At 37.2% G+C, this 24,124-nt stretch overlaps 1 long non-coding RNA gene across 1 annotated transcript; it reads left to right on the top strand.

The window, feature by feature from the left end:
* Positions 1 to 5,433: 5,433 nt before the first annotated feature.
* On the top strand, positions 5,434 to 7,706 carry LOC128293939 (uncharacterized). The gene is made up of 2 exons (XR_008284098.1): positions 5,434 to 5,500; positions 7,422 to 7,706. It is a non-coding gene; the product is annotated as an uncharacterized LOC128293939 (long non-coding RNA).
* The last annotated feature ends 16,418 nt before the right edge of the window (positions 7,707 to 24,124 follow it).

Here is a 24,124-nt window from a genome sequence, read left to right as displayed (position 1 = left end):
AATGGCCAATGCGATGAATATGAAAGTGTATAAATGTGATAAGTCCCGAGGGGCATTTGTGTCGATACTATATCCGGGTTAAAACCCGCAGGGCTTTATGCGAGAATATTATCTGATTAATGTCCGTAGGCTTTCGTTGCTCGTACTAGATCCGAGCTTTAAAGACCCGACGGCTAAAGGCTAGGATTCAAGTAAGACTTTGATATTGAGTATCGCATTAAGTTACCATCAAATAAGTATTATGTATTTAAGATGTTCAGTGCGTATTACTTACCCATCGGTGGGGTGATTTCGAGGTGAATTATCGGTATCAAAGAGGTAGGTAAATGTGACTAATATTATAACTCCAAATATGAGAATGATCTAATTGGTAATGGTATGTTGTATAGTAAAGTATGCGATGAAATATTCTTATGTATTAGTGCATATTCGCCCAAAAGCCTATGATTTGAGTATGGGTTGGGTTGAGCTAGATGTGCCAAGACAAGGTAAGGATTATGATTTGTAAGCTTACGTATATGTGATAAGGAATATGTTTGGTTCTTTATGTGCCTATGGTAATTTAGTACTTGTCATGTTGAAATACTTAAAAGCATGGATGTGATTATGAACAAGTGGAAAGGATTATTGAAGTTGAAAATCGATGAAGAATGTGCTTGGGAAATATTTGACCATCTAGGTCATTATTATTGAAAGTATTTATGTGGCAGCCAAGTGTTGCGTTTAATGATATTATAGATCGAGATGAAGCCCTGGATTAACTTCATCGAACAGTTGATATGAATGACCAATGATAGTGATTGAGAACACTTTGTTTTGCTTAAAACTTACTAAGCATTAAATGCTTACTCCGTTTTCTCTGTTTCTCTGTTTTATAGATTTTGCTCGTTAGCTATCGGATTCGGGATCATTGAAGTCGAAGTCATCCACACTATCAAAGCCCCCATTTTGGTACAATTTTGGTTGAACTTTGAAATGGCATGTATAGGACTACCCTTTTGTTGTAGGTTATGTACCTTTCGGTTTTGTGTAAATTCGGATAGCCATGCGAAAATGGCTTATATACGTTTCCAGCATAGTACTATAATCGTTTGTATGTTGATCATTATGAGGTATGGAATTGTTTTGAAACGATTAGCCATTGGAATGATTAATCATGATCACACCTTGTGCTATGTATGCAAAAGGGGCCAATTGAATCATGGAAACCATGAAATAGGTCAAGCCTACCTTAAAGGCAGATGCTGACAGCAGCAGTGATGTGGATGTGAAAAATCACTAAAAATAGTAGGAATGGTATTAAATAGTGAATAAATTATGTAAATGAACCTTGATGAATCTACTTTCATATAGAAGAAACGAAACGGTCATATGAGTTAGATATTAAGAGATATTAAAGTTCTCGTGAAACAGGGCCAGAACGGTTTCTGGATCCCCTGTTCCGACTTTGGAAATTCATTGTAAATTAACCAGAGATAATTAGGAGTCATGCCATATATGTATAGATTCCTCTCTGAGTGTAGTTTCTATATAAACAAACGGCATCAGTATTGAAGCCCTGTACAGGGAGATATCCAATTCGTAATGCATGAATGGCAGTGCAGTCGGTCCCTGCAATAGGGGAGATTTTAACTAATAAACTGTACTAATTGGCCCGACCAAAAATTTTATAAAAAAATATGTTGATGAACTTATGAGTCTAGTTTCAGGGAAAAATTACGAAACTGATTTTCGAGCTTTAAAACTCAAGATATGATTTTTAAAGCAACAGTGACGCAGTAACCAGCTAGTCTGGAAAATTTTTTTTATGGACTGTGAAAACAATTAAGCTAAGTCTGTGTGCACCTTGTGTTCGACTCGATAACGGACTCGGTGCGGGTGTTACAATTTTATTGGTATCGAGCTACGGTTTAGTCGATTCTAGGACTACCGTAATACGTTTGGGTCTAGCTATACATGCCATTATGTGATTATTTGATAGTGTGGTGATTTCTGACAATTGAAAATGTATTTATTTATTGTAATGAATTCCGATCCCGATCGAGCTATAGCAGATGGTATTGAGAGGACTGAGACATGCTTATGATGTGTCAATATTAAGAAGGGTATAACATAAGTACGTTTTGAGTAAGTGAATTTGGTATTTAATTTAAAATGCCATGATATACATTTATGATAGATGAATGATGTCCCATTGTCCTTATCATAATAAGGTTATTAGAGAAATGAACAAAGGAAGAGATTGGGGATATATGCTTTTGTGTGATTACTTATTGAGCTGAAAGTTTAGTAAAAGAAGCATACATGTATTAGATTTGAATGATATTTACGACTTAAAGTCAAGAATCATGTTATATGTTTACATGTGAATGAATTGATTAAATTATAAATGTGATTTGTGCCATGTGAAACATGATAACATGTGAATAAATATGTATGAGACTCATGATGTGAATCCGAGTTTAAAGACCCATTGACCGTATGAAGAGATTATGTCCGGGTAAAGACCCGATGGCTAGGTACAAAGATTATGTCCGGATTAAAATTACGGCTTTGTGTGGAGATTTCATCCGAGCTAAAGGTCTCGACGATGATCCGGGCTAAGTCCCAAGAGCATTCGTGCTAGTGATATATCCGGCTAAGTCCCAAGAGCATTCATGCTAGTGGCGATCCGGCTAAGTTCAAGAGCATTCGTGCTAGTGATATATCCGGCTAAGTTCAAGAGCATTCGTGCTAGTGATATATCCGGGCTAAGTTCCGAAGAGCATTCATGCTAGTGACGTATCCGGACTAAGTTCCGAAGAGCATTCGTGCTAGTGATGTATCCGGACTAAGTTTCGAGGAGCATTCGTGCTAGTGATGTATCCGGGCTAGGTCCCAAGAGCAATCATCTTGGTGGCGTATTCGCCTCCGTGCCTAGTAGGCTTCGTGTCGGTAAATTGAGCAAAGTTTAAGTGTTCATTATTATACGAATTCAAATTTATATGAAACGATATGTTTAAAAGTGTACATACGTGATGTTTATAGACTTGGGTAAGTCATTTCAATGTGTAATAACGAATGAATAAGAGCACTAAGTGTGTGAAGTGGAATTCATGTAAGACCTCGTCTGGGACGAAGGCATTGATTTGAGATAATGTAAGACCATGCAGGACATGGCATCGGCTCGATATGTGAGAATATGTAAGACCATATCTAGGATATGGCATTGTAAGAGCCATATGTGCTTGAATTAGTTGAGCCCTTACAAGTAAGTATTCGCCGGTTGATAAACGAGCTACCGCCTTTAGCTAAGTTGATCTTTTGTGTATGAACATAAGGGTTGGTAATGTGAAGTAAGTTCTTGAGTAAATAGAGCTTAAATTATGATTTGATTAGATCATGTTTTAAGCAAATCGAAATCATGCTCTTGGTGTGTGGCTATTGAGCCGAAATTGTAAATATGATAAGTGTCTTGTGTTTGAGCTTTGGTAATGAGAATGTAATAAGAATGTGTATTGATTTGTTGATATATGTGCTTGGTTATTGAATGGTATCCGGCTAAGTCCCAAGGTTTTTGTGCGAGTTACTAAATCCGGCTAATTCAAGGCAATTGTGCGAATCACTATAACGGGCTATGTCCCAAGACAATCGAGCGAGTCGCTATATCCGGTTAAATCTCAAGGTACGTGATTCGAAATGAGCAATCTTGCTGTAAAAATTTCAGTTAATACGCTTGCAAAAATTCCAGCAATGAGGTATATTAGTATGTCTTGAATGAATTAAATGTTCGTGTGTGGAAGTTGAATTTTCATTGGAAATAAGTTAAGTTGAATATTGAGATACGATGGAGTTATAAAGGATATTTATTGGGATGTTTGAGTATATTTATACTTTCGGTCAGGTTACAGCTTATACATGAATGAAAATGTGGGTTACAAATATGTGGGTTGATGATGTGAATTATACATGTTAATATGTGCTTAATATGTGTTTGAAATGCATTTGTGAATTAAATTAAGTGATTATTGCTTATGAAATCAAGAAAATGAGATATATGTGCATACTTGTAGAAATGCTCATATGAATATAATTCAATAAGAGGACGTTATCCTAAACTATGCATCGGTAGAAATTTTGGGGACGAAAATCCCTAAAGGAGGAGAGTTGTGACACCCTAATTTGACCCTAGTCGAAAAGTGGTTTCGGACCACAAAATCGAGTCATAAAATAATTAGCCGTCATATTTTATGACTATTATATGTGAATCTGAATGTGTGAAAGTTTTAAGCTTTGATTTAGTAAATTGCATGTGAATTTAGTCAATAGGACTTATGTGCGACACTTTTGAAATGTGATAGGTCAAAATATAAGGATCTATTAGTGCATGAAATAAAAGGGGGACTTGCATGTCAATTTCCCCTAATTTGGTAGTGGCCATGAGCATGAGAGGGACAAAATGTTATGGGGTGAAACATGTTGGAAACATGTTGTGTTAGTGTGTCGGGGAGAAAGAATAAAATAAAGGGTTAGTAATAAAGAAATGAAAAGGGAGGGTGATGAAGAAAAAAAAAAAAAGGTTGTCTCATCCATGTTTCCCCATTGCCGTGACTTGAGAAGCAAAAGAAAAGAAGAAATCGGTTCTTCTTAGCTGAAATGAAAAGAAGAAGAAAGGAATGAAGCTAGAAAGGAGAGGCAATGCATGTAGTGGAAAACCATGGAATTTGTTTGCTTAGAAGTTAAAATTTTCAAGTAGAAGGTAACTCTTCTAAACTCTCCCTTGCCCATAGCTTTTCGTTGACAAATTCTGGTTGCATTGCTGATTTGAGCTTGACGAATATGTGGGAGAAGAGAAGATTCTCTTTTCTAGTTGCAAATGTTGCATGTCTAGTAGATGAAGAGTTTCTCACTTGTGTTAAAAGAATCTAGTGAATGCTTGTGTTGTTATAATCTATTTTGTAACTTTGGGGTTGATTGTATTTAGCTAACAAGGTAGGAGAAGGTGGTAGTAGACAAGGAAAGAGCAAATTGAATAGGTGGAATCGGTGTTGGGAACCTTGGTGAGTTTTCCTTGAACTTTTATTTTCTTGTGTTTGATAATTGTTGAAACCGTTAAATTGCTGTCCGAATTTTACCTTGTTGGTATCGTTAATTGCTGCCCTGTTCATGCTGTCTAAATGTTGTACTATTAATGCTGTCCGAATCAGCCTCCGAACGTGATATATTACAACAATTAAGCCAAGTGTTGCGGGTCCTCTTAGGCTGCCCACAACGCAACCTTTCAATACTAATGTTACCATGAATTAACCTTCAATTGATGGTGTGGTGTATGATCTCATAACTCGGTTTGGTATTGAGATAAAGATTAAATGATATGTGATTGTTAAGTGAATAATATTAGTTAAGTACTTAAGCAAATCTATTGTTTTACTTAAGCTTAAGAGCAAAGAGATCAAAGTCGGATAGGGGAAAAGAGAGTAAACGAATAGCCGTGGACATCTAATCGTCGACCACTCCCGAGGTAAGTTTTAAGTATTAAACATTGAGTAAATTCAATCATATTAGGACATAATGAGTTGATTTAATAAGATATGATGTGGCCATGATATGTCTTAAACTCAAATGGTAAGTTCATAAGTGTTTGGACTTGGAAATTTAAGAGCAAAATGTAATAGTTTGCTTGGGACAGCAGCAGTAACGTGATTTTAGAAAATCACTATAAATTTTTTGTGGAATTATAGGCTGAATAAAATATGTAATCAAAGCTTAGTTGGTCTAGTTTCCTATAAAAGAGACCGTGGAAGCAAAGAAATTTCCTATAAAGAGATATTTAAAGTTGTGTGGGACAGGGTCAGAATGACATCGAAATCCCCTGTTCTGTTTTGAGAAAATCACTATAATTTGTACAAAAATGGTTACAAGATAAAATTTATATGCTTAGACTCCTTAATGAGTCTAGTTTCAAATGAAATCAAATAGAACATACTTTGAATTCTGTACAATGATAATTTTGATTCGTAGTGAAGACTGGTCAGGTTAGTCAAACAGTGAAACAGGGGAAACTTTAAGAAAAATCTGGTATTGATTGGCCAAACCAAAAATTCTGAAAAATTTATAGATGGAAGATATACGAGTCTATATTCAGGAAAAATTAACGGCACTTCATTTGGAGTTTCGTAGCTCCATTTATGAATAATTTAATGACTGTTGCTCAGGAAAAACAGCTTGTGCTGAATTTGGGATTTTGTTGTAAACCTTAATAAAACCATTTGAGTTGCTTATAAGCCATTGCTGAAATTGATATACAAGTTAAATATATATATGTGTGGTAAAGCCAAATGGCTAGTGTGAAATATGTATGTGATATATGTGTGGTAAAGCCAAATGGCTAGTGTGAAATATGTATGTGATATATGTGTGGTAAAGCCAAATGGCTAGTGTGAAATATGTATGAGATATATGTGTGGTAAAGCCAAATGGCTAGTATGAAACATGTATGAGATGTATATATGTGATAAGGCCGAATGGCGATGTGATGAATGTCAAAGTGTATATAAGTGATAAGGCCGAATGGCCAATGCGATGAATATGAAAGTGTATAAATGTGATAAGTCCCGAGGGCATTTGTGTCAATATTATATCCGGTTAAAACCCCGCAGCTTTATGCGAGAATATTATCTGATTAATGTCCGTGAGGCTTGTGGCTCGTACTAGATCCGAGCTTTAAAGACCCGACGGCTAAAGGCTAGGATTCAAGTAAGACTTTGATATTGAGTATCGCATTAAGTTACCATCAAATAAGTATTATGTATTTAAGATGTTCAGGTACGTATTACTTACCCATCGGTGGGGTGATTTCGAGGTGAATTATCAGTATCAAAGAGGTAGGTAAATGTGACTAATATTATAACTCCAAATATGAGAATGATCTAATTGGTAATGGTATGTTGTATAGTAAAGTATGCGATGAAATATTCTTATGTATTAGTGCATATTCTGCCCAAAAGCCTATGATTTGAGTATGGGTTGGGTTGAGCTAGATGTGCCAGTACAAGGTAAGGATTATGATTTGTAAGCTTACGATATGTGATAAGGAATATGTTTGGTTCTTTATGTGCCTATGGTAATTTAGTACTTGTCATGTTGAAATACTTAAAAGCATGGATGTGATTATGAACAAGTGGAAAGGATTATTGAAGTTGAAAATCGATGAAGAATGTGCTTGGGAAATATTTGACCATCTAGGTCATTATTATTCGAAAGTATTTATGTGGCAGCCAAGTGTTGCGTTTAATGATATTATAGATCGAGATGAAGCCCGGATTAACTTCATCGAGCAGTTGATATGAATGACCAATGATAGTGATTGAGAACACTTTGTTTTGCTTAAAACTTACTAAGCATTAAATGCTTACTCCATTTTCTCTGTTTCTGTTTTATAGATTTTGCTCGTTAGCTATCGGATTCGGGATCATTGAAGTCGAAGTCATCCACACTATCAAAGCCCCCATTTTGGTACAATTTTGGTTGAACTTTGAAATGGCATGTATAGGACTACCCTTTTGTTGTAGGTTATGTACCTTTCGGTTTTGTGTAAATTCGGATAGCCATGCGAAAATGGCTTATATACGTTTCTAGCATAGTACTATAATCGTTTGTATGTTGATCATTATGAGGTATGGAATTGTTTTGAAACGATTAGCCATTGGAATGGTTAATCATGATCACACCTTGTGCTATGTATGCAAAGGGGCCAATTGAATCATGGAAACCATGAAATAGGTCAAGCCTACCTTAAAGGCAGATGCTGACAGCAGCAGTGATGTGGATGTGAAAATCACTAAAAATAGTAGGAATGGTATTAAATAGTTAATAAATTATGTAAATGAACCTTGATGAATCTACTTTCATATAGAAGAAACGAAACGGTCATATGAGTTATATATTAAGAGATATTAAAGTTCTCGTGAAACAGGGCCAGAACGGTTTCTGGATCCCCTATTCCAACTTTGGAAATTCATTGTAAATTAACCAGAGATAATTAGGAGTCATGCCATATATGTATAGATTCCTCTCTGAGTGTAGTTTCTATAGAAGCAAACGGAATCAGTATTTAAGCCCTGTACAGGGAGATATCCAATTCGTAATGCACGAAGGTCAGTGCAGTCGGTCCCTGCAACAGGGGAGACTTTAACTAATAAACTGTACTAATTGGCCTGACCAAAAATTCTAGAAAAAAATATGTTGATGGACTTATGAGTCTAGTTTCAGGTAAAAATTACGAAACTGATTTTTGAGCTTTAAAACTCAAGATATGATTTTTAAAGCGAAAGTGACGCAGTAACCAGCTAGTCTGGAAAATTTTTTTTATGGACCGTGAAAACAATTAAGCTAAGTCTGTGTGCACCTTGTGTTCGACTCCGGTAACGGACTCGGGTACGGGGTGTTACAGAACGATACCGACGTAACATAGATACGTGAAACACATCATGAATCTTCTCTAATTCGGGTGGTAACACTAGCCGATATGCTACCGGTCCAACTTTTTCAATTATTTCATATGGTCCAATAAAACGCGGACTTAACTTGCCCTTTCGTCCAAATCTAAGGACTTTCTTCCATGGAGACACTTTCAAAAAAACCTTATCACCAACTTGAAACTCCATTTCCTTTCGTTTCAAATCCGCATAAGATTTCTGTCTATCTGAAGTAGCTTTCAAACAATCTCGAATCACTTTCACCTTTTCTTCGGTTTCTTTTATTAAATCAACTCCATAAATCTGATTTTCCTTGAGTTTAGTCCAATACAATGGCGTCCAACATTTACGACCATATAATGCTTCATAAGGTGCCATCTTCAAACTTGTCTGATAACTATTATTATAAGCAAATTCTACCAACGGTAAATACTTTTCCCAACTACCTTGAAATTCCAATACACAACATCTGAGCATGTCTTCAAGAATCTGAATTACTCTCTCTGATTGTCCATCAGTTTGTGGATGAAAGGCAGTGCTAAAATTTAACTTTGTACCTAATGCTTCTTGCAACTTTTTCCAAAAAATCCGAAATGATTGACAAAGGTATCCCATGAAGTCTAACAATCTCTCGGATATACAATTCAGCCAACTTATTAAGAGAATAATCTGTAAGTACCGAAATAAAATGAGCCGATTTAGTCAGTCTGTCAACTATTGCCCAGATGGCATTTTTCTTCCCTGGAGTTAAGGGCAACCCTGATATAAAATCCATAGTAATCCGATCCCATTTCCATTCAGGAACCATAATAGGCTGGAGTAATCCCGAAGGTACTTGGTGTTCAGCTTTCACTTGTTGGCAAACTAAGCACTTTGATACAAACTCGGAAATATCTCTTTTCATTCCACTCCACCAGTACATTTTCTTCAAGTCATTATACATCTTCGTACTGCCCGGATGAACCGTTAAACAACCATTATATGCTTCATGCAAAATCTTTTGAATCAACTCATCATTTTTCGGTACACAAATCCGATTTTTAAACATCAAACAACCATCAGAACCGATTCTGAAATCTAATCCCGTATCAGCTTCACACTGTTTTCTTTTGGCTAGCAAATCTTGATCATTTTTTTTGAGCTTCAGAAATCTCTTGTAAAAACATCGATCTTGCCCTTAACTCTGCTAGAATCGAACTGTCATTTGAAATTTTCAACTGAGTGTTCATAACTCTCAAAGCAAACAACAACTTTCTACTTAAAGCATCGGCAACCACTGTAACACCCCGAACCCGAGACCATCGCCGGTGTCGGACACGAGGGGTTAACAAGCCAAATCCACATATTTCACCCACCAATTTGACATTTCCAGACAGGCTGGAAATCTGCGTCACTGTCACCTTAAAAATCATATCTCGAGTTTCAAAACTTGGAAACTGATTCCGTAAATTTTCCCTGAATTTAGACTCATATATCCATCCATGGATTTATTTCTAGAATTTTTGGTCGGGCCAATTGGTACAGTTTATTAGTTAAAGTCACCCATGTTACAGGGATCGACTGCTCTGACCTTCGCGCGTTACAACTTGAATATCTCTCTGTACAAGGCTTTAATACTGGTGCCGTTTGTTTCTAATGAAACTAGACTCAAAATGGAATCTGTACATATAAGGTATGACTCCTAATTATTTCTGGATAATTTATAATAAATTTTTAAAGTTGAAACAGGGGACCCAGAAACTGTTCTGGCCCTATCTCACAATAGCTTTAATATCTCTTAACATGTAACTCCTATGACCGTTTCGTTTCTTCCACATGAAAGTAGACTCATTAAGGTTCATTTTCATAATTTATTCATTATTTAATACCATTCCTACAAATTTTGGTGATTTTTCAAAACCACACCAGTGCTGCTACCAGCATCTGTTTTCAAAGTAACCATTACCTATTTCATGATTTCCACGATTCAAATGGCCCTTTTTGCACACATAGCACAAAGTGTGATTATGATTAACCATTCCAATGGCTAATCCTTTCAAACAATTTCATACCCCATAATGATTATCATACAAACTATTATAGAATCATACTAAAAACGTATATAAGCCATTTTCGCATGGCTATCCAAGCTTACACAAAACCGAAAGGTACATGACCTTCAACATTAGGGTAGTCCTATACATGCCATTTCAAAGTTCAACCAAAATTATACCAAAATGGAGGCTTTGATAGTGTAGATGACTTCGACTTTAATGATCCCGAATCCGCTTGCTACCGAAGCAAAATCTATAAAACAGAGAGCCAAAGCAACGGAGTAAGCATTTTATGCTTAGTAAGTCTCAAGCAATAAAATCAGCTTTAACCAAGCATTACATTCACATAGCCAAATGAATCATTTCATTAATACACATTCACATAATCATACTTACTTCATCATCCCAACTCTTATGTTCATACACAAATAACAACCGTTAAGGCCGATAACTCGTTCCATCATAGGAGCGAATATTCATACGCTCTTACTCCTAGCGCATAAAGCACACACAACACATATCTTGTTATTGGGAAGTTTCACAAGTGCATTAGCTGAAAATTTTCCAGCAAGCTTATAATTTTCAAATCACATACCTTCGGAGTTTAACCGGATATAGCTACTCGTTCAAACGCCTTCGGGACATAGCCCGGTTATGGTAACCCGCACAAAGGCCTTCGGGACTTAACCCGGATTTCACAATTTGCACAAATGCCTTCGGGTCTTAGCCCGGATGTAGTCACTAGCACAATTGCCTTCGGGTCTTAACCCGGATGTAATTACCAGCATAAATGTCTTGGGACTTAGCAGGATATCATTCAATTGCTCATGCACACATATACATCAATAATCATTTCCCATTCATATTTCATTTTCGTTACTAAGGCTCAAACACAAACATATCACTAGCATAATCGCCTTTTGAACTTAGCCCGGGCATCATTCAAATACTCATACACACATAAATCAATAGTCATTACACATCAATTTTTCATTTCACATAATTCGAGTAGGGTCATTTCTTGAGGACTTACCTCGGATGTTGTCGAACGGCTTTGACGGCTATTCGATCACTTTTTCCTTCCCCTTATCCAATTGTGGCCCTCTAAGCTCTTGAGCTTAATCTTGATGCAAATTTAGCCAAATCTCCTTCTAGATCTCTTCTAAACCAAGCATGAAGCAAAAATCCTATCTCCTCCTTAGTATTTTCGGCCAAAAAGGAAAGAACAAGGATGAACAATTTTTTCTTGTTTTTCTTTCACTTGCACAAAGAATGGGGAAAGGATGAGCTATTTTTTGATTTTTTGTTTCTCATCCAACATCATTAATTATTTTATCATTTAATTCATCATGCATTAACAAAACATGTTTCAACATGTTTTCTTTGCCCATAAACCATGTCATGGCCGGCCACTAGCTTGTTTTGGGGAAATTTGACATGCAAGTCCATAGTTTTGCATGCATACTTTAATTAGTCATCACACATTTCCCTATCGTACTTTCAAAGTTCACTACTAAGTCCCTTCTAGTGAAATTCACCTTTATAACACTAAATCAATCATAAAAAATGTCACACATGAGCACACACATATTATAGGCATCAAAATAAATTTTAAATTATTTTTATGCCTCGGTTTTGTGGTCCCGAAACCACATCCCGACTAGGGTCAATTTTGGGCTGTCACAACCACATTCACTTTTCCTGGATGATAATCGATAACAAGCTCGTAATCTTTCAATAACTCCAACCATCTTCGCTGTCTCAAATTCAAGTCTTTTTGTGACATCAAGTATTTAAGGCTTTTGTGATCGGTATATACTCGGCACTTTTCACCATACAAGTAATGTCGCCAAATCTTCAAAGCAAATACCACCGCAGACCAATTCCAAATCGTGAGTAGGATAATTCTTCTCATGAGGTTTTAACATCTCTCAAGCATAAGCCACCACTTTTCCTTCTTGCATGAGTACACACCCCAAACCATTTAGAGAAGCATCACTATACACCACAAATTCTTTACGATTCGGGTTGTATCAACACCGGTGCTTGATTAATAACTTTTCAATTCTTGAAACTCTGTTGACATTCTTCCGTCCATTCAAATTTAACATCCTTTGGAGTATTCTAGTCATAGGAGCAACAATTATAGAAAATCCATTTACGAACCGCCGATAATACCCAGCTAGCCCCAAGAAACTTCTAACTTCAGTTACATTTTTTGGTGGTTTCCAATCAACAATGGCTGCAATTTTACTAAGATCAACCCGTATACCATCACCTGAAACAATATGACCCAAAAATCCAACTTCCCGGAGCCAAAATTCACTTTTACTAAACTTAGCATACAGCTGCTTATCTCTCAAACTTTGCAAAACTATCCTCAAATGCTTAGCATGCTCTGTCTCATCTTTTGAATAAATTAAAATATCATCTATAAACACCACAACAAATCTGTCCAAGTATGGCGAAATATGCGATTCATTAAATCCATAAACACAATGAGAGCATTTGTCAACCCGAATGGCATAACTAAAATTCATAATGACCGTACCTTGTTCTAAAAGCGGTTTTAGGCACATCGACTCTTTACTCGCGGTGATAATACCGGATCTCAAGTCAATCTTTGAAAACCATGTCGCTCCTTTTAGCTGATCAAACAAATCATCAATTCTCGGCAATGGATACTTGTTTTTGATTGTCACCTTGTTTAAATGCCAATAATCAACACATAATCTCATAAAACCATCCTTCTTTTTCACAAATAACACGGGAGCACCCCAAGGGGAAAAACTCGGTCTCACAAAGCCTTTATCAGTCAACTCTTGCAACTGCGACTTTAATTCTTTCAACTCAGTTGGTGCCATTCTATATGGAGCAATCGAGATCGAAGCTGTTCCCGGTATTAAATCAATACCAAATTCTACTTCCCTGACTAGAGGCAAACCCGGCAATTCTTCTGGAAATACGTCCGCAAATTCACACACAACCGGCACTGATTCAACTTTCTTTTCAACTTCTTTTGTATTAATTACATACGCCAAATAAGCTTCATAACCCTTTCTCAAATATCTCTGAGCCGACATCGAAGAAATCATACTAGATAATGCCTCTGATTTGTCTGGCTCAACCCGCAGAATTTCACCACTTTCACACTTTAATTCTATAACCTTTTCTTTGAAATTTATTATAGCATCATGCAATGTCAACCAATCCATACCCAAAATAACATCAAATTCATCAAACGGCAACAACATCAAGTCGGCCGAAAAGTAATGACCCCGAATCATTAAAGGGCATTTCTTGCTTACTTTATCAACTATCACGCATTTGCCTAACGGGTTCGACACTCTAATCATAAATTACGTGTTTTCAACAGTATATTCATACTAGACACCGTTTAATGCATACGTATGAATGAGTAGAACCGAGGATCAATCAAAGCAATAACATTAATATCATAAAGAGAAATGTCTTGGTAATCACGTCGGGTGAGGAAGCATCTTCACGCGCTTTAATAGCATAAGTTCTAGTCGAGCTCTTCCCTCGGATCTAACTGCTTTGCATCTCGGCTACATTCTTCTGCTTGTTTCACTTCCACTTTTCTCGGATACCTTCCCTCGAGTTTGCACCACTAGCTTTTACACTCAAATTTTTCTTTCTCACTCTCTCTGGCGTCTCTAATAAAATGATCCGGAGAACCACATTGAAAACATTCATTTGCTCTGCACGAAAAATGATTTCTACCACACACCGGCACTCGGGTTTAACAAATCTCGAGTTCCCTACATTGATTGCGTATGTATTCGAGATTTAGGACCCACATTCGCTTCTTAAAATTTCCATATGATTGCCCAAATGAAACTTGGGAGCGAGGATTCATATTTCTTGACTTTCCGGGTTCTTTGTGAAGGTGCCTTACTCATTGGACTTTTCTTCCAATTTCGTGTCTCACCTCTACCTTCCTCTTCTCTTTAAGTAGTTCTTGACCTTACAAGCTCGATCAACTAGGACTACCATTTCTTTCGGTTCAAGGATCCCGAAAAATACTTTAATGTCTTCGTTGAGCCCGTCTTCAAATCGTCGGCACATCTTGGCTTCAGAGGAACATATTCCCAGCATACTTACTCAATCGAACAAACTCTCTTTCATATTCGAGATCGTCATATTACCTTGCTTCACTCAAGAAACTCTTTACATTTCGATCAATAAATCTTTCACTAATATATTTCTTCCAAACTCTTCTTGAAAGAATTCCCGGTTACCCTCTCTTTTGGTACCACCAAATCAAAGTCTTCCACCAATTATAGGTGAATCTCTCAACAAAGATGTAGCACATTTCAAACATTCTTCAGTGCACAAGATAATTCATCAAATACCCGGATAGAATTTTCAAGCGAACTCGCTTTCTCGCATCATCATCAATATTTGCTCTAAATTCTTCACCCCTTGTTTACGAATTCTATCAACGGGGTTCTGTGAAATTTTATCATATCCACTCCTTGAGGCATTGGAGGCATAGGTTGAGGAATTGGGGAGGTGGGGAGGTCGTACATTTGGGTTCGTCTGAAACGAACTCGAGTGTACCATGCACTCATCATTTAGAGAAAGGTTTCGATCCTTTCTCCTCCTCCCCGACCAACAATGAGGAGGTGGGTTTTCGGTCGGTCTTGCCCCTTCAGCGGAGAGTGGCGCATTACTCTCTACTTCATCTCGCCACAATGGATCGGGATCCATTTACTATATAAAATCATTTAAAAGGTCAAGTCGTCACACTATCACAATTCATACATATGGCATGTACAGCAAAATCCGTACATACAACACGTAGTTTGAGAACTGACTAAACCTGCCCTGATACCACTAAATATAACGCCCCCACGCCCGAGACCATCACCGGAGTCGAGCTTGAGGGGTTACCAAACATAATTTATCAATTTAAGAACTTCAAATCATTTGTTTCTACATTCATAGCTTTCTAGCTACTCGCGTCACAGTTACAAGAAAAATCATATCTCGAGTTACGAAACTCAAAATCAACATCCGTAAATTTTCCCTAAATCTAGACTCATATATCTATTTACTAATGTTTTTCTTGAATTTTTTATTGGGAAAATTTGTACAGTTTATTAATTAAAGTATCCCCTGTTTTAGGGTTCGATTGCTCGACCTCTGTATTACGAAATAGATATATCTCTATACAAAATTTCAATGACTATTAGGTTTGTTTCTATTAAAATTAGACTCAATAAGGAATCTGTACATATAAATAATAACTTCTAATTATTTTAGTAAAAGTTATTATGAATTTTTAAAGTCGAATAGGGATCCAAATCACTCGCCCTGTTTAAAAAAGTTTAAATATCTCATAAAATATAATTTATATTCCTGTTTTGTTCAATCCATTTGAAAATAGACTCATTAATCTTAAATTTCATAACTTACTCATCATTTAGTTCTATTTTTACTATTTTTAGTGATTTTTCAAATTCATGTCATTGCTGCAAGAATATTCGCTTTTAAGGCAAGTTTCATCTTTCCATGAATTTTTATGAACTAGATAACTTTTAAACTTCCATGATATCAAACATGATCTAAATTAGCCATCACCATGACTTATCAATATCAAACATTTTCTCAACCAAACATGGCCATATCATAAAATTATTTACACAAAATAGGTATATTGCTATACATGCCATACTTAAGTTGTTGTACAAGCCATTTACCAAGATAAAAGTCCTTTGGATAGTGTGATCGAACTTTCGACCTGTCCCGTTTCCTGAGCCGGCTTGTTCAAAACTACAGTGAATGAAAAGGAAGGAGTAAGCATAAATGCTTAGTAAGTTCATATGTAAATAACAAGTAACATAACAATACAAATATACCAAACAACTTTAGCATGGTACCACCAAAATATATATCACATCTTTAAACATCATTCATCATCTTACCACCTTATCGTTGTTGTATCTATTTTCAACCCGAGGGTTAAGAACATACTTGTCCAAAGTGTCCATTTCACAACACTTACCCAAAACGTCACTTATATCTTAAGTGCTCTTCCATTAAACTAGAAATTTCACCCGTTGAACACATCGAATATAACTTCGGATACATGGATAATTTGCACATAAGTGCCACATATGTAATCAAGAAATCATGTAACCCGCCCCTAAGTGAACTCGGACTCAACTGAACGAGCTCGAGCATTCGCATCCATAAATGAACTCGGACTCAACTCAACGAGTTCGGATGCCTAGTTACATCTCACGAACTCGGACTCAACTCAACGAGTTCGGACATTTGCATCCATAAGTGAACTCAGACTCAACTCAACGAGTTCGGATGCTCAAGCATCCTAGTGACATGTCACTTGTATCCTAATCTATTCCTAAGGTTCAAACGGGCTTTTTCCCTCAATCTCACATTTGCCGTCTTCCATGGAATATCGGAATTGATACTCGGTAGCAATTCATATTTATCAAGTAGTAAACATAATTTGCATATTACTCAACATTAACCACAAAGCATAATATTTCACGATTAAAAATCAGCATATCATATAATTAACATTAATAACTTAAAAATAACATTTATACTACATTATTTACACATGAACTTACCTTGGTACCAAAATATAAAGATTTTGCAATTTAGTCCACAATCTTTTCTTTTCCTCGATCACGACTTGAATCTCGTTTTTCTTGATCTATAATACCAAATTAATCGTATTTAATACATACATTTATCAAAACAGCATTTAATACGAACTTTAAAAAAATTACACTTTTGCCCCTAAACTTTTGCATAATTACACTTTTGCCCCTAGGCTCGGGAATTAAACTTTATTCCTTATTCTTATGTTTTATAACATGCTGATCACTTTTCCTTCTATGGCAACATCAAATTCTCTCTCTAACATATACTTGTGACTATTAGGTATTTTTGTCGATTAAGCCCTTTTACTGCTTTTCACTAAAAATCGAGTAGCACAAGTTGTCTAACATAATTTAAAACCCCATATTCTATCATAAAACATCAAAATACACAAATTTCACCTATGGGTATTTTTCCAAATATAAACCCTAGGTTGAATTATTGCTAGCATAAGCTTAATCGAGCTTAAGGATTCCAAAACGTAAAAAACATTGAAAACAGGGCTTAGAATCACTTACTATGGAGCTTGGAAGCTTGAAACAAACCCTAGCTATGGAGAACCCTTGAAATTTCAGCCTAATGAAGAAGATGGACAAAAATTGGCTTTTAATTTTGTTTTTAATTCATTTTAATAACTAAATAACCAAAATACCCTTACTACTAAACTTTCCAAAAATTCCTTCCATGTCCTAATTTTGTCCATGAACTTAAAATTGGTCAAATTGCTATTTAAGACCTCCTCATTAATATTCCAAAACAATTTCATACTAAAAACTTCTAGAATGCAAGTTTTGCAACTTATTCGATTTAGTCCCTACTTTCAATTTAAGCACTTTAGGCATATAATTTCATCACAAAATTTTCACACAATCATGCAATCATATCATAAACATCAAAATCATTGTAAAATAATTATTTCTATCTCGGATTTGTGGTCACGAAACCACTATTCCGATTAAGCCCTAATTCAGGATATTACACTTATAGTTACTTATTATTGCATGCGACTTACTAAGCTTTATGCTTACCTCTCTTCCTTTCTATTTTCTTATAGTTCTGCCAAAGTAGCTCGTGTGTCATCGCCTTACGTCAGAGAAGCCAGTCACACTATCCCTAAAGCAATTGGTAGAGCTAGTTTTATCATTTTGATTAATGCATGTATAGGAGCTAGTCTTTTTGTAATAGTCACATTGTTTTAGGCCAAATGAGTGGCTTGTCATAGCTCTTAAGTCATTTTGTACAATGCCATGGATGGTGGATAATATTGGTTATTGATAAGTGCAAATGATGATGATTTTGTAGATGAGTAATCGCATAACTAATCAAGTTCTTGATAGATTGTTAAAGTGTATTGTGGTTGTCTTAGATATCGTGTTATGGTTGAATTGGCTTTGTGTTGCTGTGTAAATTGGTGGTATGTATTACTTTATAGGTAGATGTAAGTAAGGGTGGAAAAAAGGCTTGGTAGGTAGCCTATTTTTGTCCATACGGCTAGACACACGGGGCATGTGCCTAAGCCATGTGTGACACAAGATCAGCCCCATGGGTGTGTTATTCGACCGTGTGTCCCCTGCACCTCGAATTTGCAAGTCAGTATGCATGGTAGTAAACACATGAGCAGAGACACCGCCGTGTGTCTCAGCCGTGTAGAGGACACGGCCTTTGGCCACAGGCGTGTGCCTTGGTCGGGTGTCTCAAATTGGTTGTTGACGTCAGAAATAGAATGTCAAGGTTTTTACGCTCGGGCTGCAACACGGGCGTGTTATGGTCGTGTAAGGGACACAGGCTATAGATACCGGTGTGTGCTCGGCCATATGAAAACTCCTGTAGGTTCGAATTTGGAATTTAATTCAGACGGGCTTGGGGCACGGGCGTGTCCCATTGTGCTTAGGCTGTGTGAATCACACGGGCCTTCAGCATGGCTAGGTCAAAATGGCCACACTGGCGTGTCATCTTTCCACATAGGCATGTGCATCTATCTCAAGTTACAGTCTTTTCAAAGCCTTTAAAGATGTTTGATTTAATCCCAGATAGTTTCCTAAGGATGATTTGGGCCTTGTAGGCCCATATTAAGAATTTTTAGATTAAGAGCGAAAAGTTTTAAATTTGATTTAGTTTTTATAATTAAAAAATGATCATATGCATGTTTTTAAGTTAGGTAATACCTCGTGCCCAGTCCCGGCCTCAGACTCGGGTGAGGGGTGTTACATTTAGTGGTATCATAGCCATGATTTAGTCGATTCTAGGACTAAGCTAGCAAGAGTACGAGTCTAGCTATACATGCCATAATTGTATATTGATAGTGTGACAACTTCTGACAAAATAAATTGTGTTTTCATATATAGTAAATGGATCCTAATGTGGCTACGGCAGATGACGTGAAAAAGTAATGCGCCGACTCCCGCTGAAAGGACCGCGCCAGTTGATAGTGTGCCCGTGACAATGAGTCAGAGCGGAGGGGTTAAAGAAGCTTACCTCCATATGATGGACGCGTGGTACTCGGAGTTTATTCATGCGAAATTTGAATACTCCACCTCCCCCACCTCCTCTAATTCCTCAACCCATCCCTATAGCTCCTCAAGTAGCAGAAATGGCTAGAAGAGAGAAACCTCTAGTAGACAAAATTCATAAGCATGGGGCTGAGGAATTTTGGGAAAATATTGATGATGATCCAGAGAGGGCCGAGTTTTGGTTGGAAAATACCATTAGGGTATTTGACGAATTATCGTGCACGTCTGAGTAGTGTATGAAGTGTGTAGTGTCACTCTTACGAGATTCAGCCTATCAATGGTGGAATACCCTCTTTTAAGTGGTACCGAGAAAGAGAGAGTAACTTGGGATTTCTTCTAGGAGGAGTTTCGTAAAAAGTAGATTAGTCAAATGTTCATAGATCAAAAGAGGAAAGAATTCCTTGAGCTGAAGGAAGGTCATATGATGGTGACTGAGTACGAGCGTGAGTTTGTGAGGCTCAACAAATATGCGCGAGAGTGCGTATCTACAGAAGCCATTATGTGCAAGAGGTTTGAAGATGGTTTGAACGAAGACATCCATTTATTAGTTGGTATTTTAGATTTGAGGGAGTTGTGGTACTTATCGAGAGAGCTTGTAAGGCTGAAGAATTGGCCAAAGACAAGAGAAAAGCTGACATTGAGTCTTATGACTCAAAGAAAAGACAGATGGGGAAATCACATCAAACCTCATCCAAGAGATCGAGAGAGTTTCCTACTCAACCAAACGTGTCAGTGGGGTTCTCGACCAAGTGCAAGAATAAGCAATACGTAATGACAAAAGCCCAAACCACTTTTATCGCAAGTGTTGGTAGTGCTCGCTTGAATAGACCAGAATTTTCACAGTGCGGCAGACGTCATTTTGATGAGTGCAGAGGTAATGAAAGAAGATGCTTTAAATGTAGGTCATTGGACCATTTTAGTCGTAGCTATCCCGAGATGGTCGAGAAAGATAAGGATCAAAGTGTGAGATTGGGTAACGCTTCTTCAAGGGGTAGACCACATAAGAACCCGGAAAGTGGGGCTAGCAGTAGAGGTGCACCTAGAGATGCTGCTGTGAGGTCCAAGGGAAGAGCTCCTATAAGGACTTATGCTATACGTTCCTGTGAAAAGGCAAAGTCTCCCGATGTGATTACGGGTACCTTTTCTATCCATGATATATCTGCTGTTGCTTTGATTGACCCGGGGTCTACCCATTCCTATATTTGTATGAAATTGATAACCTGTATGAATGCGATAGTCGAGTCCACTGAATTTGTGGTAAAAGTGTCCAACCCTTTAGGCAAACATATATTGGTTGACCAAGTGTGTACAAATTGTCCCTTGATGATTAAAGGTCATTGTTTACTAGCTAACTTAATGTTGTTGCCGTTTAATGAATTTGATGTAATCCTTGGGATGGATTGGTTAACTTCTCATGGTGTTATAGCGGACTGTGGACTAAAAGTCATCAAGTTGAAATATGGGAGCGGGGATGTTCTTCGGGTTGAAATGGATGAATTAGACAATTTGCCTGTAGTAATATCATCTATGACTGCAGAGAGATATTTGAGAAATGGGTATAAAGCTTACCTCACTTTTGTATTGAATATTCAAACATATAAATTGAAGATCGAGTCAATACTAGTGGTATGTGAGTTCTTAGATATGTTTCTGGAGGAATTACCCGGATTGCCTCCGGTGAGGGAAGTTGCATTTGGAATTGAATTAGTCCCTGGCACGGCACCTATCTCGATTGCTCCATATAGGATGGATTCGATAGAGTTAAAGGAGTTGAAAGTTCAGCTATAAGAGTTAACGGATAAAGGTTTTGTGAGACTGAGCTTTTCTACATGGGGTGCTCTGGTGCTCTTTGTGAAAAAGAAAGACGGGTCGTTGAGGTTATGTATAGACTACAGACAGCTCAACAAGGTGACAGTGAAGAACAAGTATCTCTTGCCAAGGATCGATGATTTTTTTAATCAATTGAAATGAGCCACCGTGTTTTCCAAGATAGACATGAAGTCCGGTTATTACCAGCTCAGAGCAAAGGAGCAAGATGTACCGAAAACTGCGCTTAGGACTAGGTACGGGCACTATGAGTTCCTTGTCATGCCCTTCGGTTTAACAAATGCCCCTACGGTATTTATGGATTCGACAAACCACATTTTCCGGCAGTATTTGGATAAGTTCATGGTGGTCTTTATCGATGACATATTGATTTATTCGCATGATGAGAGTGAGCACGTAGAGCATTTGAGGATGATTTTAAAAACCTTAAGAGATAAGTAGTTGTATGCCAAGTTTAGTAAAAGTGAATTTTGGCTACGAGAGGTCAGATTCTTGGGACACATGGTGTCGGGTGACGGGATCAGAGTTGACCCGATAAGATCTCGGCTATCGTTGAGTGGAAACCGCTGAGGAGTGTGTTAAAGATTCAAAGCTTTTTAGGTTTGGCTGGGTACTACAGAAGATTTGTAAATGGATTCTCAATGATAGCTACTCTGATGACAAAATTGTTACAAAAAAGATGTCAAGTTTGAATGGACGGAGAAGTGCCAACAAAGTTTCGAGAAACTAAAGACCTTGTTGACCGAAGCTCCAGTTTTAGTGCAACCGGAACCGGGAAAAGAATTCGTGGTGTATAACGATGCCTCCTTAAATGGATTGGGATGCGTGCTTATGCAAGAAGGCAAAATGATAGCATATGCGTCGAGACAAATTAAACCGCACGAGAAAAATTACCCGACCCACAATTTGGAGTTACCACCATCATGTTCACGTTAAAAATTTGGAGACACCATTTGTATGCACGAGCGATGCTGGGTATTTTCTGACCATAAGAGTTTAAAGTATGATGACTCAAAAGGAGCTAAATTTATGACAATGAAGATGGTTGGAGTTGATAAAGGATTACGTGTGACAGCCCAAAATTGACCCTAGTCGGAAGGTGGTCTCGGGACCACAAAACCGAGGCATAAAAATAATTAAAAATTTATTTTGATGCCTATAATATGTGTGTGCTCATGTATGACATTTTATGATGATTGATTTAGTGTTATAAGGGTGAATTCCACAAGAAAGGACTTAGTAATGAACTTTGAAAGTATGATAGGGAAATGTGTGATGACTAATTAAAGCATGCATGCAAAATAATGGACTTGCATGTCAAATTCCCCTTTTATAGGTGGTGGCGGCCATGACAAGGAGGATGGGCTAAACATGTCATGAAACATGTTTTGTTGGTGCATTAGGGTGAAATAATAAACAAAGGTGTATGGGTGATAAAAAATGAAAAAAAATGTGTGTGAGTGTGGTAATCCCCCATTGCCGTGAGTTGTAGAGAAGGAAAGAAAAAATTTTGTTCATCCTTTCTTTGAGCCAAAACTAAGGAAGAAGGAGGATTTTTGCTTCATGCTTGGTTTGGAAGAGATCTAGAAGGAGATTTGGCTAAGTTTGCATCAAGATTAAGGTATGTATGAGGTTGTGTTAGGAGTTTCATGCATGCTTTGGTTGCTAACTTGATGTGCATGTTAGCCATGGCTCAAATCTTTGTTAAGCCATGGAAATGGTATTTGGCCAAAGTTGTTATGGTGATAAAGCCATTGCATGCTAAGTGTGAAGCTTGATGATGATGCATGCAATGATGGATTGTCTACTCTTGAGTAAGATTTTGAGTTTTCTCTTTGTTTTATCATGATTGAAATTGAAAAGGAGCATGATTGTCATATTCGCCATGATGCATTCTTGAGCATGATTCATGCTTCTTGCATGTTAGTTAAAATTTGTGTTTTGGATGGCTATGGACACCTTGAAAATTCGCCATGCTCATATATGCATATATATGATTGCACATTATGTTTGGTTATGAACTAAGTGATGAATATATTGGTTTAAAGAAGAAAATGTGGAAGAATGCTTGTGAAATTGCAAGCACAATTGACCTAGCACACATATAAGTGCTTGATGCTATATTATAAGTTTTGAGCCACAATGTGCAAAGCATTAATTAGTAAATTGCATGCTGTTTTTGTGAGGTATTAAGTGCAAAATTGACCTCAACATGTACATGAATATTCGCCTTGGGTAGCCTATTGAAGGCCTTAGCTTTTCCTTGATGCTCGAATAAATTGTATTGAATTGCTTGATGTAGTATAAAATGTGCATGACCATTGTGTATTCAAGCTAAAGGGTGGCCATATGACCATTTAAATTCCTTGTCATATTCGGCCATAAGCTAGCACAATGAGGTTTTGATAAATTGAATTTGTTTGAATTAGCTCAAGAGCTAAGAGGGCCACAATTGGACAAGGGGAAGGAAAAAGTAATCGAATAGCCGTAAAAGCCGTTCGACAACATCCGAGGTAAGTCCTCAAGAAGTGACCTTACTTGAATTATGTGAGATGAAATATGGATGTGTATGATTATTGATTATGTGTGTATGAGTATTTGAATTCCACCCGGCTAAGTCCCGGGCGAATATGCTAATGAT

This window comes from Gossypium arboreum, chromosome 6 (genome assembly GCF_025698485.1).
Source record: "Gossypium arboreum isolate Shixiya-1 chromosome 6, ASM2569848v2, whole genome shotgun sequence".
NCBI classification, from domain to species: domain Eukaryota; kingdom Viridiplantae; phylum Streptophyta; class Magnoliopsida; order Malvales; family Malvaceae; genus Gossypium; species Gossypium arboreum.
This window is presented reverse-complemented; position numbering and strand designations above follow the sequence as displayed.